Source organism: Hemicordylus capensis, chromosome 4 (assembly GCF_027244095.1).
Source record: "Hemicordylus capensis ecotype Gifberg chromosome 4, rHemCap1.1.pri, whole genome shotgun sequence".
Taxonomy (NCBI): domain Eukaryota; kingdom Metazoa; phylum Chordata; class Lepidosauria; order Squamata; family Cordylidae; genus Hemicordylus; species Hemicordylus capensis.
Window position 1 is genome coordinate 262,689,974 of NC_069660.1, and position 17,026 is coordinate 262,706,999.

General features: G+C 42.6%; 1 protein-coding gene across 11 annotated transcripts in view; it reads left to right on the top strand.

The window, feature by feature from the left end:
- Positions 1–111: 111 nt before the first annotated feature.
- CHD7 (chromodomain helicase DNA binding protein 7) overlaps positions 112–17,026 on the top strand; it is a 292,592-nt gene continuing 275,677 nt past the window's right edge. For 2 of the 11 annotated variants that reach the window (XM_053246209.1, XM_053246211.1), the window contains exons 1-2: positions 11,944–12,215; positions 14,457–14,557. The gene's annotated coding sequence lies outside the window, so the exon portion shown is untranslated. The other 9 variants (XM_053246206.1, XM_053246200.1, XM_053246203.1 and 6 more) reach the window with 8 other exon arrangements.

Genomic DNA, 17,026 nt, shown 5'->3' on the forward strand with positions numbered 1-17,026 from the left:
GCGAGGGAAACTGCCGTCAGGGGAAAGGAAAACCCTGAAACAGTGACGTAAGAAAATGAGTGGAACAAGGGGCGGGGGGGGGGGAAATGGAATCCCGGGAGGTGGAGGACGAGCACTGAGCTATATAGGTGTGCACGAGAAGAGAGCGGAATGAGGCAAGGCAGGAGTGGTAGAGGCAGGATGCTCTGAAGGCTGTAGAACTGCGGGCGTTGGACTGGCGGTGGCTTTTAGAGGCGAAAGGGCACATTTGGGATAATGAATTGGAGTGGCGGGAACTGAGCGCGTGGAGCGTACAAAAGCTGAAGGGTATCGGCGCGGTTCAGTGGAAAGTACAAAGCACGTGGGGCGATATTTGTGGACCGGGGAAGGAGGAGGCTGTTGGGCAGCGGAAGTTGGGAGGTGTTGTTTTGGCTGGTGTGGAAGAGGCAGAGAGGTCCTTGAGAAAAGGGAAGAGGCTGTAAACCAGAGGAAACCAGATTAGGGAGGTTGTCTGGCGTTTAAACAAAGTAATGCAATGGAGGCCATGAAGTCCTTATCCAATCAGGAGCTGATGGATTTCTGGAGCAGGAAACTGTAGGAGCTACTTGTTCTCACTTCCATGTGCTCTTTTTTTTAAAGGGGGTACGAGCTCCGACCCTTTTACCAGGAAGTGGCTCGCCAAATACGTATCTTATTATTATCTATGCCTGAGACTTCTCACTAAGGTTTCCTGAAACTCTTCCCAAAGAGAACCTGTTCTTCAAGAACTGCAGTTTTGTCAGTTAGTTTATGATAACTTTTTAACTGTGTTTTGTTCATCCCATTCTTTCTCATGTGTTCTAATGAAAGCTTGAGTATGTATTTTTAAGTGATTGTTTTGAGGAAGTTTCATATTTGTGCTGAACTTGTAGAAGGAGGCTTTGCAAATCTCCAGTGAGACTATTTTCTTCATTATATTTGTACATTGCTCCAAACTTCTGTCTCTGGGCAGTTTACAGCAACATAAACAAATTAAAACCTTAAAACAATTTAAAATCACAAGTCTAGTTAAAAAGCTTGGGTGAATACATGTGTCTTTAAAGACTTTTTAAGTTGTCAGGGATGGAGAGACTCTTATTTTAGCAGGAAGTGCATTCCAAAGTCTTGAGACAGCAACAGAGAAGGCCTGTCCTTGTGTGGCCACCAGTTGAGCTGGTGGCAATTGCAGACGAACCTCCCCAGATGATCTCAGTGGGGCTCATAGTGAAGAAGGTGTTCTCTTAAATACCCTGGGCCTAAGCTGGGCATTCTAGGCAGTTGCAAAAGCTTCCATGCAGCATAAACTTTTGCAATGTGTCTGAGTGGAGTCATTCAGTTAGGACCTCTTAAACATTGAGCAAATCTAATAATTTCAGGAAGTTCATCTGTCACAATCCTGCTCTAGATTTCAATCCAGTTCTTGCAAACCTTTTATACTTATGCATACACTTCCTGGCAAACAATGCAATTTGCAGTCTATGAAAAACAAAGCTGTGTAACACATATGCTGGCTTCCCCAATATGAGGCAATATAAAACTCTGCCCTCTTTGACCAATATGGCATCTTGAATTGTGCAGTAGCACAGAATGTAAGTTATAGAAACTTTCTTAGTCTTCTCCATTAACTTCTTAGTGTTGCAATGGTTAAACAAAATCACAACTGTAAAGTGTACTGTACACATTTTAGTAGTATCCTGCAAAATACTAGATTGATCTTACTTTATACCTACATTTATTTTCACACTTTCATGAGATTCAGGCATGAATTATTAAGTTTCTAAATAAATCACATTGGAGTTTTGATTACTTTATGTTGCAGAACTGTGGAAATACTACTCTATTGGTCCCATTTCTGAATTTTGCATGTTTGGTAAAGAGGGGAAGGTGAGGCCCACCTAGCCAGTATCTATTGGTTGGGCCTAATCATCCCCCTGGAAGCCAGCACTAATGTGGCCCCTAGTGTGCTTTGGCCCCACCAACTGCCCAAGGGGAAATCCTGTGCTGACAGATCCAGAAGGAGCTAATTCGAATCATGTGCTTCTTTTTCATGATCAATATTAATTGGTACTATACATCATCAAATGAAAATTAATGCAGTCAGCTATCGAGGTTCTAGCTCTGTACCACCTAAAAATGTAGGGAACACACGAAGTGTTGGGTACACAATTATCAGAAACCAACAGAGAGCTTTGGGTAATGGCTTTGAAGTTGAGTAACAGCACAAGAGTAGTAGTTGCCCCTCTCCCCCATGAAGATGAATGCCAAAATCTATTTGATTTGCAAAACCATATTTGCATTTCAAAAACTTGCATTTTTGAGTGCTGAATGTTTTATACTAGGGTTCCTCTAGTCTTAATTTGTTTTAATTCCATAAATATGTGTTCAGATAAAATCATGTACTTTTACCTAGTTAAAGGGCATAGCAATCTAAGGACTATGTACATGGCAAACTTACTTAGAATGGATGTGTCTGTTCATAATCAAACAATAGCATTAAATTGGTGTTTAGTGACCCTGTGCTGGTGTTTTCACCTAAGCAAATTGATATTCAATAAAATAATATTATCAACGCCAAATTTGTTTGAATAAATGAGTTTACAATGCAGTGTCTGATCTGACACTGCCTTAGCTTGGTTAAAGCCTCTAAGTTATATTTGATACTATAAATAAAAGTAATGTCAAGGAAGTATGTTTAGTGTTCTAAACTTTGTAAGTCATGCTAACTGGCAGGTTAAAAATACTTATATTGTCCTTCTTCAATCTAAAACATCCTTTTAAAAGGATTGCAACCAAAATATTTAGTTTAGTGTTCGTTTTTGCCTAGTATAAGATTTTCAAACTTACTGAAAGTCCAGAATCAGGATATAATGAAAATACAAGAAGTGGATAAAGATGAATTAAAGAGCAGCATTCTAAACAGATGATAAACCCTGGAACTCTTTATGTAGCTCATAGTCTTATCATAGGCTCCTTCAGCTTCCTGTTCATATGTTGGCTTTTTAAAGTTATCCTGAGAGCATATGCCAATGGATCTCATGTCTGAATGGGTTATCCTGGTGATGTTTTCCAGGACATTCCTGTGAACAGAATCTTAGCTTCTTTCTGATCCATCTTAGGAATATAGAATCAATTCCAGCATACTTACTTATGTGTGTGATCAGAAGATTTTCTTCAAAGTCAATGTACTAGAAGGGCATGTTAGATAAGAACTTACCTCCTGTTTGTTCTGCTTTCAGTTCCTTCTCTGCACCCATACTAATAATGATCTCCTGCATTGTTCCAAGGTGTAATCATGTGGAGCATCCTCACAACTCTGAATACTTGTACATAAGTTTTGTGATGAAGCATAAGTAAGGCTCAACTGATAGGATTTGTCTTTGTTTTTTGGAATAGTGAGGAATGGGCTCTGAATAGATTACACACATGTTTACTGTTTGTTCTGACTGTAGATTTGAAAACTCACAAGTCTTGAATTCTATGGAAGGTCTAAGGGTGACAGGATATGGCTGATCTCTGTATTTCAGTTTATATACCATGATTGTGTGTATATGCATTTCTGTGCATGTACTGTACATTAATTTAGTTTAGCATTTACAAGAATAAAGAGCTCTCTACAACTAGTAGTCCATTTGACAGACCTTAAACATCTTTAAAGCCATGAACATTTCAAGACTGACTTGGTTCCAAACTTGAATCTGTTTGCTATGATCTGTAGGCAATCCTGAAATGTGGATTTCAGAAATGGTGAAATGCTTGCTTTTCTATTTGACTGGATAAAATCTGTTTCTTTGTTGCTTGAATAGCTTCACATTTTGTTGTGTTTCTAGGCAGGTACAATGCATCATTGACATGTCGTGTAATATGTGAAAACAATGACAGTGCATAGATGTCATGTTGAGTTACTTGTCACTTTGTGAATAGACAGCTTCATTTTAAGATCAGCCTATAAAGTATTTGCAGGAGGGGGAGAAAACACTATTTTAAAGAGTAGGATTCTGCATTCAGTATTTATGTTAGAGCATAATGTAAGCCAAATGATTTCAGTATGATTGACATATATTGTTGCTTCCTCCAAACTCAAGGTTGTTGGGCACCAGAATACAAGGGTGGTATACATTTTTAAAGAAGTGGATGCAGTTTTTCCCACCTCATGTGGTCTCAGCATCACAACCTGTGTGACACATTTTATTTATTTGGCACATTTCTATACCACCCCATATATAAATCTCCTGGTAGCTTACAATTTACACATGTAGTTTTCCTGCCCATTGTGAACTGCTCCCATCAACTTCCTCTGTTCACACCAGCAAGTTGCATTCTGGAGCAAATTACTTTTTCCACCCCAGATGTAACAGAATGTTTCGTTAATATGCACAGAGGCCTGTTTAGAAAGGAATTAATTAATAATTAATCTCTTACAGTTCTGAAAGGTGTGTCTTGCTCCTATCCCATCTTTCCATCTTCAGGTAGGAATCCCCCCCCCCACCTTCTGCTGGACTATATGTTTATCCACACATCCATCCATAGTACATTTATGTAAAAAATTTAATTCTAGGCAGTTTAATGGTTTAACACAATAAAATACAATATTCTCTCTCTTTTACTTTAAGAGACATTTTAAACCAGAATAAAACCACAACAGAGAAATCAAGGTAAATTAGAGGGAATTTGCCTATAAGCGAAGCTTTTGTCATGCAGGGGAATATTACATAGATGGGGTCAGCCAAATTTCCAATTGCGAGAATTCCATGAATGAGAAGGCCTTTTCCCTTGGACCTTTGAAGATGATGGTGCATGCAAATAGGCCACCCTTATAGGTTGGACAGATTTATGTAGGGAAAGGCAATCTTTCATTTATCTAATATGTTTGTATCTCTCCATTAACAATTTGCATGTGAATAAAAAACCACAATACCAATAGAAAATAACAAATTTTAACAGAGCAACTTGCACTGAAGTTTGTTGAAGAAATCCATGCAAAGCAAATTCATTCATACAAGAACATTTAAGGGCTGCATTTCTCTGGTCTCTTCCATGGTTGTGCACAACTTCCACATGTGTGCCATGAGCAAGGATAGGGGCCAATAACTTTGCTCTAAGATTAGGAAATAAGGCTGGAATATTATGATTCACTGTTATGAGTAGAATATGTGATGAAAATGTAGACTGCCAAATGCTGGCAAGACTACGGAGAACAAATGTTTCAAAATGGTGTTTGTGAACTTGAGGGAGTGAAATAACTTGGAATGGAACATGCCAGAGGTGGAGGATTTGGGGCATGTATCTTGGATGCATTCCCTGGTTAAGCAGATATTGAGGTGGAAATGGGATTGCCACTTGGAGGTTACCTTCAGTGAATGGGAAACACCCATGCTTGGATTATTCCAGCCAATTCATTTTCAAGCAAAATAACTTGAAAAACTGGTTTCTTTGGGAGGTCATGCTGCTACTGAGAAAGGTACGTCTGTGTTAGAAGGGTGAGTGTACATTCACAATGCACCCACTACATGTCACATTATACATCTATGTGCACTCAGTACTAAGCACACTTAAGCGCATTGAAATCAATGAGCTTAAGTACACTTAACTCTGTGTTGGATTGTGGCCAAGGTCTATATTCTGAAAGATACTTGCTGGATATAGTTAGTTCCTAAGACACACATGTTCCTGGGAGTGAGTCCCTTTAAATACAGGGGAACCTCTGAGTAACAATGCATAGGATTGTGTTGCATGGGTAACTAATCTTTACTTCCTTTATTTGTAGCTTTTGCCTAATATAACGGATCTCTAAAGTGGTCTTTCAGTATTGTCCTTGGGGTATAATAACAGTATGATTTGGGAATAAATGTGTCATGTGTTCTTCCAGATTAGTAAATGGGCTGCCAAATTGTGGGGGCCTAGTGTGGAAATGTTTCATATAAGTACATCCGCAGCTACTTTCTAAAACATCATTCAGATTTGTCACGACATAAAAAATTAATACCATAGAGAATGCCATTTTTCTTCCCCTACCTGGAACATGATCATTTATTTATTACACTGTTGTTCTCCCCTTTCTCCCAAGTAGCTCAGGATGGCATACAAAGTTTTCTACCATAGTTGGATCTCACAACTCAGTGAGTAGGTTAAAGAGAGGGAGTGACTGGCCTGGTGTATTGTGCACAACTTATAAGTCATGTTTGAAAGTCATGTTTAATTTATGAACAATTAAGTATCTGGAAAACTTACAAGTAAAATAGAAGCCCCATCTGAGGTTCTATTGCCTTTATTTTAGGTTGCAACTGAGAGTTTTGGTCTTCAACTGAGGGAGATGGGCAGGCCTCATTCTAAGACTTAACTGCTCACACTTTCTCTTGATCTCCATTTCAATTTTTTGTCTGATTATGCAGCTAACTTCCATCATCCATTTCAGCTAATTCTAACTTCCAGCCATTAGGCTTCAATTATGGAAGATTGGGCCCTTAGGGTGTTAACCTTGAGAGCATGACTATATCTTTCAAACATGGAGCTCCTTTGCCTTGTCCTCCTGCTTTGCCAGTTTTCTTGCCCATCTTCCTTTCTTACCTTGCCTAGGGGCCAAAACAAAAGTCAAGCTTTTTGAGGAGAAATGGTTAAAGTGACTAGTAGAGGAGTGGAGCTTGCTGGAAAGTAGCTCCAGGACTCTCTTGCTGCTTTGTACCTTTCAAACATCAAGGCACAATTTCTGGATTGATACATGGCAACCCTAGAACAGATTTTTCTTCTGATTATCATGAACCTCAGGGTTACAACTGAATTCAGAGGGTTAATTTTTTTCTTTTCTTTTTTGAGAAAAGAGTCCTTTGAATTTCATGCACAGCAATTGCCTCAGTGATATTTGGGATGCTGTTAGATAGCACGTATGGAGCTTGGTGTTTCAATAATCTCAATAACATGTTGACTCTACTTCACAGAGCAGAAGATAACTCTGTTTTCCTTTTGGGTATGGAGACATAGATTCTAGTTGTTGCTTGTGTATGTGTGTGGGGGTGGGTGGGAGCGTTGGTTGTACTGATATGACTGATGTGAGAAGTGCTGTTCTTTAACCAGAGATCTTCTTTCTTCTCTGTACTGTTTTAAGATTTAGCTCTCCTGAGTCTGTATCTTCTGATCCTGGAATCTGAGTAGATATTTATTTATCAATCATATTTTTATACCACCTGATATGTACATCTCTAGGTAGTGTACAAATTTTAGTATTAATCACAGATTAAAATAAATAAAACAATAAAAATAATATAAAAATTATTAAAATTCTAATTAGAAGCTTGTGAGAACAGGAGAGTCTTGAGGGTCTTCCTGAAAACACAGAATGAGATGCTCTTATTTTAGCAGGGAGCATATTCTACAGAGATAGCCTGGTTCTGAGTTGCTACCAGATGAGCTGGTGGCAACCGTAACCGTAACTCTCCAGAAGATCATAACAGGCGGCAGGGTTCATGACAAAGGAGGTGTTCTCTTAAATAGCCTGGACCTAAACCGTTAAGGGCTTTATAGGTAATAACCAGCACTTTTTTTTTCATTCGGAAACATAGCAGCAGCCAGTGCAGTTCTTTCAAAACCGGTGTGTTATGGTCCCTTTGAGTTGTCCCAGAGACCAATCTTTTTGTCGCATTCTGTACCAATTGTAGTTTCCAGACTATATACAAGGGCAACCCCACATAGAACACGTTACAGTAATCAAGCTTGGAGGTTACCAGCATATGTACCACTGTTTTAAGGTCATTCACCTCTAGAAATGGATGTAGCTGTCGTATCAGCCAAAGCTGATAGAAAGCGCACCTGGCCACTGCCTCAACCTGAGAAACCAGGGAGAGCTTTCAGTCCAGGAGCACTCCCATGAGGGAGTGTAACCCCATCTAGAACAGGCAGATCTAAACCATCTCCTGGGTCCCGACCCTTCAGTCACTACCTCCGTTTTATTTGGATTCAACTTCAGTTAGTTATCCCTCATCCAGCCCATTACCAGCTTCTGGCAGGCATTTAGGGAAGATATGCTGTTTCCTGATGAGGTCAACATAGAGAAGTAAATCTGGGTGTCATCAGCATATTGATAACACCCAGCACCAAACTTCCTGATGATCTCTCCCAGCAGTTTCATGAAGATGTTAAAGAGCATTGGAGACAGTATGGAGCCTTGTGGAACTCCAGTTCTTATTTTGCAGAGCAACAGTCTCCAAACGACACCATCTGGAATCTACCAGAGAGGTAGGAGCAGAACCACTGCAAAACAGTGCCACCCAATCCTATCTCCCTCAGGCAGTCCAGAAGGATACCATGGTTCATTGTATCGAAAGCCGCAGAGAGATCCAAAAGGATCAGCAGAGGCATACTCCTTCTGTCAATAGCCAGTTGGAGATCATCCATCAGGCCAACCAAAGCAGTCTCAACCCCATAGCCTACACAAAAGCCAGTTTGAATTGGGTCTAGATAATCTACATCATCCAAAACTGCCTGGAGTGCTAGATATAGCACTGGATATTGGATTATTGAAGCATGACAGCTTGGGAGTATCCATACTGTATGTACTTTGAACCTCTGGTTTCAGCATCAGCAAGGAGCATCCCTTCAATGAAGGATGGCATAGATCTTTGGTATCATTTGCAGCATTTCTCAATTTTCGCTTTCTGTTATATTTTTGATTTGTCAAGGAACAACTGATTTGCATTGGTGGCTTTTTAATGAAACCTTTTGCCAGACAGTATTTTAATATTGGAGACTTCCCAAATATGAGGTATAGATTGGCAAATTCTCTCTCTCTCTCTGTGTGTGTGTGTGTGTGTGTGTGTGTGTGTGTGTGTGTTCAAGTTTCGGTTTGGGTTATTACTTAGCTTCTTATACCATCAATGTTTCATTCCGCATAATTGTAGTCTCCTGGTTTAAAAATGGTAGTGCCTTGGTTTGAAGATCCATTCCCTGGCACTTTTGATGCTAGTTACTACTTTAAGCCTTTATCATCTATATATGGACAAAGGCTTAATAATCAATATGATTCTTTCTTTCATATAACAATCCTGTATAGAGCACAAAGCACTTTTAGTCTGGAAGTAGGAATTCAGCTAAAAGTGGCTCAAGACTGTGAAAACTGAGACATTAAAAAAGGTCAAAAAATCAGATTAAACTAATTCTGAAACCAATATTAGAACAGTGAATCTTGATGCACATTAAAGTCTCAGGGTGTGTATTCAGAACTACTAAATACAGTTTAGCTATAAAATCCCTTTACTGACAAAACACATTGTGATTAATGGGAGGACATTCTTCCCACTCCCAAATGATGCTTATGGAAGAAGTAAGGTTCCTAAGTGTTAGTCATTATAAGTATGGATGAAGTACTCTTGTGTAAATTGTAAGGTGTATACAGTTGTGATCTGCATAACACCTAAAATGGTAAGGCTTATCCACAATATAATTCATGCTCTAGGCCTGCATTATAAATGATAGCAGTGCTTCAGTTAACTAACTTGAGTAACTATCTCCTTACCCAGTGAGTGCTCCAATGCCTTTAATAACTATGACATGGATAGATGTTCCAGATTTGTATTGGTTGGATTTGTCTTGCGGCATACAAAACCTGGTTTAATTCAGAAATTAAAATGGATAAGGATAGATGCTTTTTAGACACTAATTTACAGTTTGAGTGTGTTTATAACTAGGTAGGCCCAGTTCCATTAATGTGTGTGTTGAATTTTAACAATAGGACCAATAGTGTTATATGAACCAATATTCCTGTAACAGTGTTCCCTCTAACAGGGATTCCCAGATGTTGTTGAATACAACTTCCATAGTCCCCAAGCAAAAGCCACTGCAGCTGGGGATTCTGGGAGTTGTAGTCAACAACATCTGGGAATCCCTGTGTAACAGTATTAATATTAATTATTAATATTAATACTGTAACAATATTAATATTAATTAATTAAACAATATTTGTTTTGGCATGACTGATATTTGCAGGAAGATGGAAAAGCCAACAAATAACTGTTGGAGGGTTCAAAGTGATTCTTCTGCTAAGATTGCTCATGATAAAAAAATACATGAATAATAAAAATAGCATTGAAGTTTGGAACTCTTTTCTATTAACTCATTTGGATCAACATCTTATAACTTTTGGGATTTGAGTTTAAGCAGTTTTGGAGTAATATGAGTGAGAATCTGAATGTCTTAATTTCCAGTTTCAGTATAACACATAGCCTCTAAGTACTCATATGTAATATTTTAAATTTATTGGTAAAATCCATTTTTTTGGGGCAAAGACAAGGAAAGATGGCTCTGGAGATTCCACAGATGGCAATATGTAAACTGCAAGATGGATTGCTAAATGGCAATTTGCAGTTAATGCCTGTATCTTTAAAAGGGCCTTGGCCCAATATTTAAGTTCTTTTCCTGTTGTCATGGAGTTCTTAAAGCTATGGGAATGAGTTCCCTTTTAGAGTTTCTCACTGAGAACCATGTTTAGGAAAGCTAGAAGAGGATATGCCAGAGCCATTTATAGCACTGGTTTCTAAGTGTGGTGTAGTGGTTAGAGTGCTGGACTAGGACTGGGGAGTCTGGAGTTCAAATTCCCATTCAGCCATGATACTTGCTGGGTGACTCTGGGCCAGTCACTTCTCTCGCAGCCTAACCTACTTCACAGGGTTGTTGTGAGGAGAAACCTAAGTATGTAGTACACTGCTCTGGGCTCCTTGGAGGAAGAGTGGGATATACATGTAAAAATAAAGATAAGAGGGGTTTAAAATTTGGCTCTGTTTTGGCCATTCATATGCTGCTTGGTTTAGGAGGCTTTAATTCCTTTTGTAGTGAGGATGGAGTAAGAACAGAGATCCTCTTTTCCTCCTTTAATAACTCTGTTTCTTATGTTGCTGTCTCTTTGGTTTTGGAATGACCCCATGTAGCTCAGTTTATGGCATTTTCTTTTAGTCTGCATTACGGAATTAAGTTAAAACATATAAAGAGCTAACTCAAACTCCTAGGCTTTTTCGCATATGGTTCTTTTTCCTGGGGCAAACTAGGTAGCTGCCACCACTACAACCTTCTTTCATCTATGCTACTAAGGCAGACGTGGTTCAAAACGAACATGCCCTCTAAATGCTAAGGCCTGAAATATATTAAACCATTATCACATGTTCGTTGAGAACATGTTTTGAGACGCGCGCGAATATTTTTTTCAAGCACATTCTCTGTGGGAAACGCGCTCTGCTCTGAGGCGGAAAGTACTTTTAGAGTCGCTCGCTTGCAGGTGCTCTTTCTTCTTCTGCAATACTTCACAGAATACGTTATTGTAGCATGTTGGGAGAACTTTTTCCCGGCGAAAGAATACCGGTAGCAAAGGACGAGGACTGCACTGCGCCGGCAGTAACCATGTTCTGTGCGGCCAGGTTAAGCTGTGACTGTATGAGGCCATGAGGGGCTCCTGTAAATACCGCCCCTCTCTCGCGGGGATCCTCGGCCAATCGCCCAACGCAAAGCAGGCAGGCCGCCTCCTCAGTATCTATCTACATATCGATAAGCTACATACGGGAGAACACCATCTCCTCTTTCGCGCTTGTCCCTTCTCCTGGTGGTGGGGAAACAAGCGGGTGCCGACTTGTCTGAGCGTCTGTGGCCCCAGCGCCCTGTCAGCATTCGACTCCCCCCCCCCTTCCCCCATCGCTCTAGCCATCCTTCCTTCCCGGGAGGGAGCAGTTTCCTCGCGGACTGCGGAGGCCGCGCCTGGCGGGACAGCTGGGAGGGGAGGTTAGTGACCTGACCCCCGCCCCTCCCCCCCGCCCTTTTAGGACTGGATTCTTGCATGAATTACGCCAGAGTGGCTGGTGACGTGTAGCTCCGCGGGGCGGGGCTTGCCAGGGAGCGCGCGCGCCTCTTCCCTCCCGCTCGCCCCCAGGAGGAAGGGGTGGATGGTGTCGGGGACGCGCCTCGTGGCGGGCGGAGGGAGGGAGCGAGCGAGCGAGCAACGGGGGCGGGCGAGCGGACAGGCAGGGGGCGGTAGCAGCAGCGGCAGCCGCCTGGCTGGCTGGTGTGTGTCGCTCGGCTTCTGCGGACGCGCTCGGGAACTATCGGATTAAACTTGAATCGAGTGAAATTACACAAAGGAGTGAAGCGGAGCCGGGACCCGGTGGAGACCCCGAGACCTTCACTGATCCCCCTCCCCCTCCTTCGCCGGCCCTGGTCAGGGATCTCCGCCCGGCCGAAACCAACTCCCGGTGCGTGCGCGCGTGTGTCTGTCTGTTTGTTTGTGAGGGAGAGGCTCTCTCTCCGTCTCTCTCACGCCAACTCCCCCTCCCCCCCCCCACAACGCCGGAGGACGCCGCGCCGCCGAGGCCATCCTGACCCGGTGAGTGACCCGCGCCTTGGAGTCGGCAAGAACACCGCCTAGAGGGCAGCGGCGCGCCGGGTATGGAGCTGCTGCTCCTCCTGTCCGGTTGGCCGGGCCCCACAGCAGGTCGGAGGGGGGCAGGAAGCAGGAGAGGAGCGGAGCGTGCGGGTGCGTGTGATCGGAGCTTCTCGCCCGGTTTCCTCGGGTGCTTCTTTGGTCCATGTGCATCTCCCGAGCGAGGGGCTGCCCAGGATTGAACCTGGGAAATGGCCGGGGTGGCCGGGGTGGGGGGAAGGAGGTTCGGAACGGAGCGAGCACATACCGGAGAGCAGGAGCCGGAACGACTCTGGCGGCGGCTGCTCTCATTCTGATCCTCGCCTTCAACCTCTTCTCCACCCCCCGCCATCCCTGTTCTTTCCTCGAGCGCAAGTTTGGAGGGTGATCAAAATGAGAGAAAAGTTGGGTGAAAGTCTTCGCGGGGGGAGACGAGGGGCGGTTGGGGGTGTGTGGCGGCATATGGGGAGCGGAGGTAGGGATGAGGCGCGGGGAGAGGGACGGGAACGGCGAGGGGCTGCGAGCGGCTCCCGGGAACGCTCCCCCTCCGCCCTGCTGGCTATGCTGAGCGCTCCCGGCCCTGGCAGCACAACAAGCGCGAACAAAGTGTGGGGCCGCCCCCGCCTCCTAGCCTGACCGGCGCGGGGGGGGGGGGGTGTCTCCTTGTGGACACATGGATCCATTGGTGGCGGAGTCGGGGGGGGGGAGAGGAAGAGAGAGGACCTGGGGAAATGGAGGTGGTGGTGAATGCGGGGTGTGTGTGGGGGGGGGAGGAGGAGGAGAGGCACGAGGTTGCGCCGGGGTTATTTGTCTTCGCTGAAGAGGAGCGAGGAGGCTGGCGGTGGGAGCGAAACGGGAGTCACACGCAGAGGACCGGGTGGGGGGAGGGGGCTGCCGGCTGTTTCCCAACAGCCCAAGAAGAAAGCGGCCGGCGGTGCGGGGGGGGGGAGGAGGAGGAGGAAAGAGGAGAGAGACGCTACCTAAGCGAGCTGGACTGGGGCTGGCGGCGGTAGCAGCCACATAATAGAGAATTAACCCCACGGACCAAGTCTGCTTTCTTTGCTGTGTGTCTCTCTTCTCTCCCCCCCCCCCCCTCCGCCCCCGGCGATCTCCTCCTCTCGCCTGCGCGCTCCTCTCTGTGCCTCTTTCCCTGATCGGGTCGCTGAGAAGGTCTCCCTAGTGGCTGTAGCTTTCCCCCCTCCCTTCCTGAAATCAAGGCCATTTTGAGGGTGAGCGGAAAAGGTGGTTTGAGGCCAGGCGGTCAGGGAGTGTATGTGTTTAGGTTTGACTCGTTTAGGGAAATGGGGCTGGCCAGGGATAGAGAGAGAGAATTTTCTTCTTCTTCCTGGGCTGTGGTGGCTGGGTAGGTGCTGAATATACAGGAGCTGGTGAAATGGGAAACGGACACTGGAGAGGTGGGGTGTGTGCTGTGAGGGGGTGGGGAGGGAAGGTTGTTGATGAGTCTCGGGGAGAAGGAGCAGCCATCATTATATTGCATTCATTTCCCCCCTGATAGTATTACATAAGGGGACAGCCTTCCTCTCTCTGAGGCACCCCCTCAGACAGTCCGTGGGGTAGACCTGTGCGGGTGGGGAGGGATATGAGCTTATGGGAGTTAGTGCTTGGGCAGTAAATGGGTGAGTTTTTCCAGATCACTTTGGATACACCTCACTGTTTCTTTAAAGTAGTTCTTCAGCGGACAATGGACAAAAGAAAAGTAGCAATGCATGGAGAGTTCCTTTTGAATTTCTAGAGATTATTAGACACACCTGGCAACTCTTATTTTGCCTTTTTTTTTGTTTGGTGTGGTACTGAAAGTGCTTTCCAAGTGTTCTAGTTGAGTTTTATTATTATTTGCAGTGAGCTTTTCCGACCACTTGGTTCTCAGAGATTTCAGTTTGAAAAACTATTACTCTCAAAACAGTAAGTTCTTTTTCTTTGGAAATATGTGTCCTGAAATTAATTTTCTTCAGTGGTGAAACTCATTCTTTCTCTTGAAGGAAATGATTGTTTATCTCACATAAATACGCTCAATAAACATAAACTTGAACAAAATATTTTTGTTTTCTCACAGATCATCCATTCTAGCGGCGGCAAAAATCTTAGTGACTATGATCCTAGCAGCATGGGTAGCCGATTATCTCAATTATAAATCCAGTTAGTTTGCGGTGATGTGTGAGTATTACATAATTTTTTGTTTAAAAGCACAATTACAAACAATTTTTATAGAAGTTGAGATTCATAATTTTTACAGTTAGAATCTGCGTCTGTTGCTTGGAGTGAGTGTTTTTGTCTTGCTGTTGCACAACAGAAGCGCTTCGGTCTTTAACCTAAAATGGCAGCTTAATTTGACTGGGGCCCCATTCGTTGACAATGATAATAAAAAGGCTGAAAGCTAAATGTAGCTGGATGCATAAAACACATTTGAGAATTCTACTTTGCACTGTATGGTGGTGCAGAGAGCAACTTCCATCCTGTATTTCCTTTGAAAGCTCCCAACAAAACCTTTTTATTCTAGAAGTGGTATTTATTTATGAAAAACAAATGCTGATAAATAGAGGCTAGACAACTTAATGATCGCGAAAGAGCCAGGGAGATTTATCATGTGTGTACACATACAAAAACTTGCCTTAAATATCCATCCATATATTTTTAAAGAATTGTATAAGTGATGCACTGTACATGGGAAATCCATGTCAGAAGTTGGGAAACAGGTGACTGTTGTTTATGTTCTTACATTTAAATGAAATTAGATTTCTGGCATGACGTACAAATTAATTTGGAATGTAACACATTTCTGCACAAGCCTCTTAAACATTTAAACACAAGAAAACAATATCCTGGAAATTAACAAAACTTATCTTGTTCCAAAGGATGCAATTCCAGTACTCAAATGAATCCTTGATGTTCCAACCATTACAGGTTAAGCACTGTATCTCAAAATGGTTCAATCGAAGCTTCTGTTGTTGCTCCTTCTAAAACGTGACCACCCAGAAGTATCAGGTTAACTATTTTTATATTTGAAATTTGATATATGAACAACAGAAAGGTTAAAGTAGCATTTTCCAGCTTAAAAAAAAAATCAGCCAAGAGCTACACAGTTAAGTTTGGGAAGAATCTAATTACTCCTAGCAAAATATTGTACATATACTTGGAAAAATACTAAATACTTGCAAATACTTGATGATTTGCTCAACTTCAGTGTGGTCTTGAAGAATATCAAATATACAAAATAAAGTAATTGATGAACTTAGCTCTGTGTTCATAGTGTACTGCAACATTACAGTAGAAAGGGCTACATAACTGTAGCCAGGACACATTCCAGTAAGGTCCTTTAATATAGCTGTATATAAAAATGCTCTTCAAACATTGGAAGCAGGAATTTTAGCAATCTTATAACAAATCATTTGTGTAAGTATTCAAGGAGCTTGTGGATGCTGATCATTTTATTGAAGCAGGCTGCAAGAAGAATTCTAGCAATTTCAGTTTGTGGTGTTGTGACATGAAACTTAATATAAGACTTGTAAAAATATGGTTTTAAAGTAATAGAAGAAATCATAATATGTTCTTCTTCCTTAAATTACCTTATTTCACACTGCAGTTATTTTGGCTAAGTTGATAAGCTTATGGTTAAACATTGCTTTCTATCTGGAAAGCATGTCTGCATAGGAAAAGGCAGGAAAATGGCATGTGGTGATTGCCCATAACTTTCACTGGCAAGGGTCCACACATACAGTTGCCACTGGTAAGTGCATCTTTGATTTGGTGAAAATGTAGGCTCTGGAGAAGGGTGGCAACTCTCCCTGATGCTCTGCTGAGCACTTGAGAGAGCATGGCAGTTCTCCCTGTTTTCTGAATGCCTCTCAATTCCATGCAATATCAGGAAGGTTCCCTGATCTTCTCTCTAGCTTGATTCTGGGGAGTTGTGAAGAAACGTGCCCCCACAGTTGTGTTGGGAAAGTGTCTAAGTGGTGACTCTATGTGTCTCCAAAGTTCAGTGTGATGCCAAAGAGCAGAGGCTGTTCTCTTTGGGGAAACTGTTGATAGTGATTACAAATTTTGGTTGGATGGTAATGCCATCTAAAATTTGTGGTCTGGAGGTGATGGTATTTAAATATATTTAGCACTTCCGACCAACAAAAAATTGCTCAAAGTGACTTTCATAGCAAAAGGAATGAGAGAATTGGTTCAGTGTCCCAAAAGTTGTATGGTGTCCACTTTCTCCCATAAGTCATTGAGGTACAAGAATTGTTTGAAGTAATCCTTATTTAATTTGCTGGTGGCATCTTGCACACTGAAAAAAAGGAAAATGGAGTTTTAAAAGCATCTTGTAAATGGGCTTTTTTTTTGTGTGTCTCTCCAATGTTGTAGCTTCACTTCGTGTTCTGTAGTGCTGCGGTGCCCTTTGGATGAGGAAACCTGGGATCAAATCTTTCCCCTAGTGGCTGCGCACTCAGAATTCACATTTGCCTTGGTGACATCAGGGTTTTCTGCATCAGGCATGTAGATTGTGAACAGATGCACATCCTTAAACATCTGTTTATATGCTCCCGGGAACATATATGTATGTGTATCTGTTCATTCTACATGCTTGCTGAAAATCCTGTTGCCCGTAGCAGATGTCAATTCTGTGTAGAGTGTGAG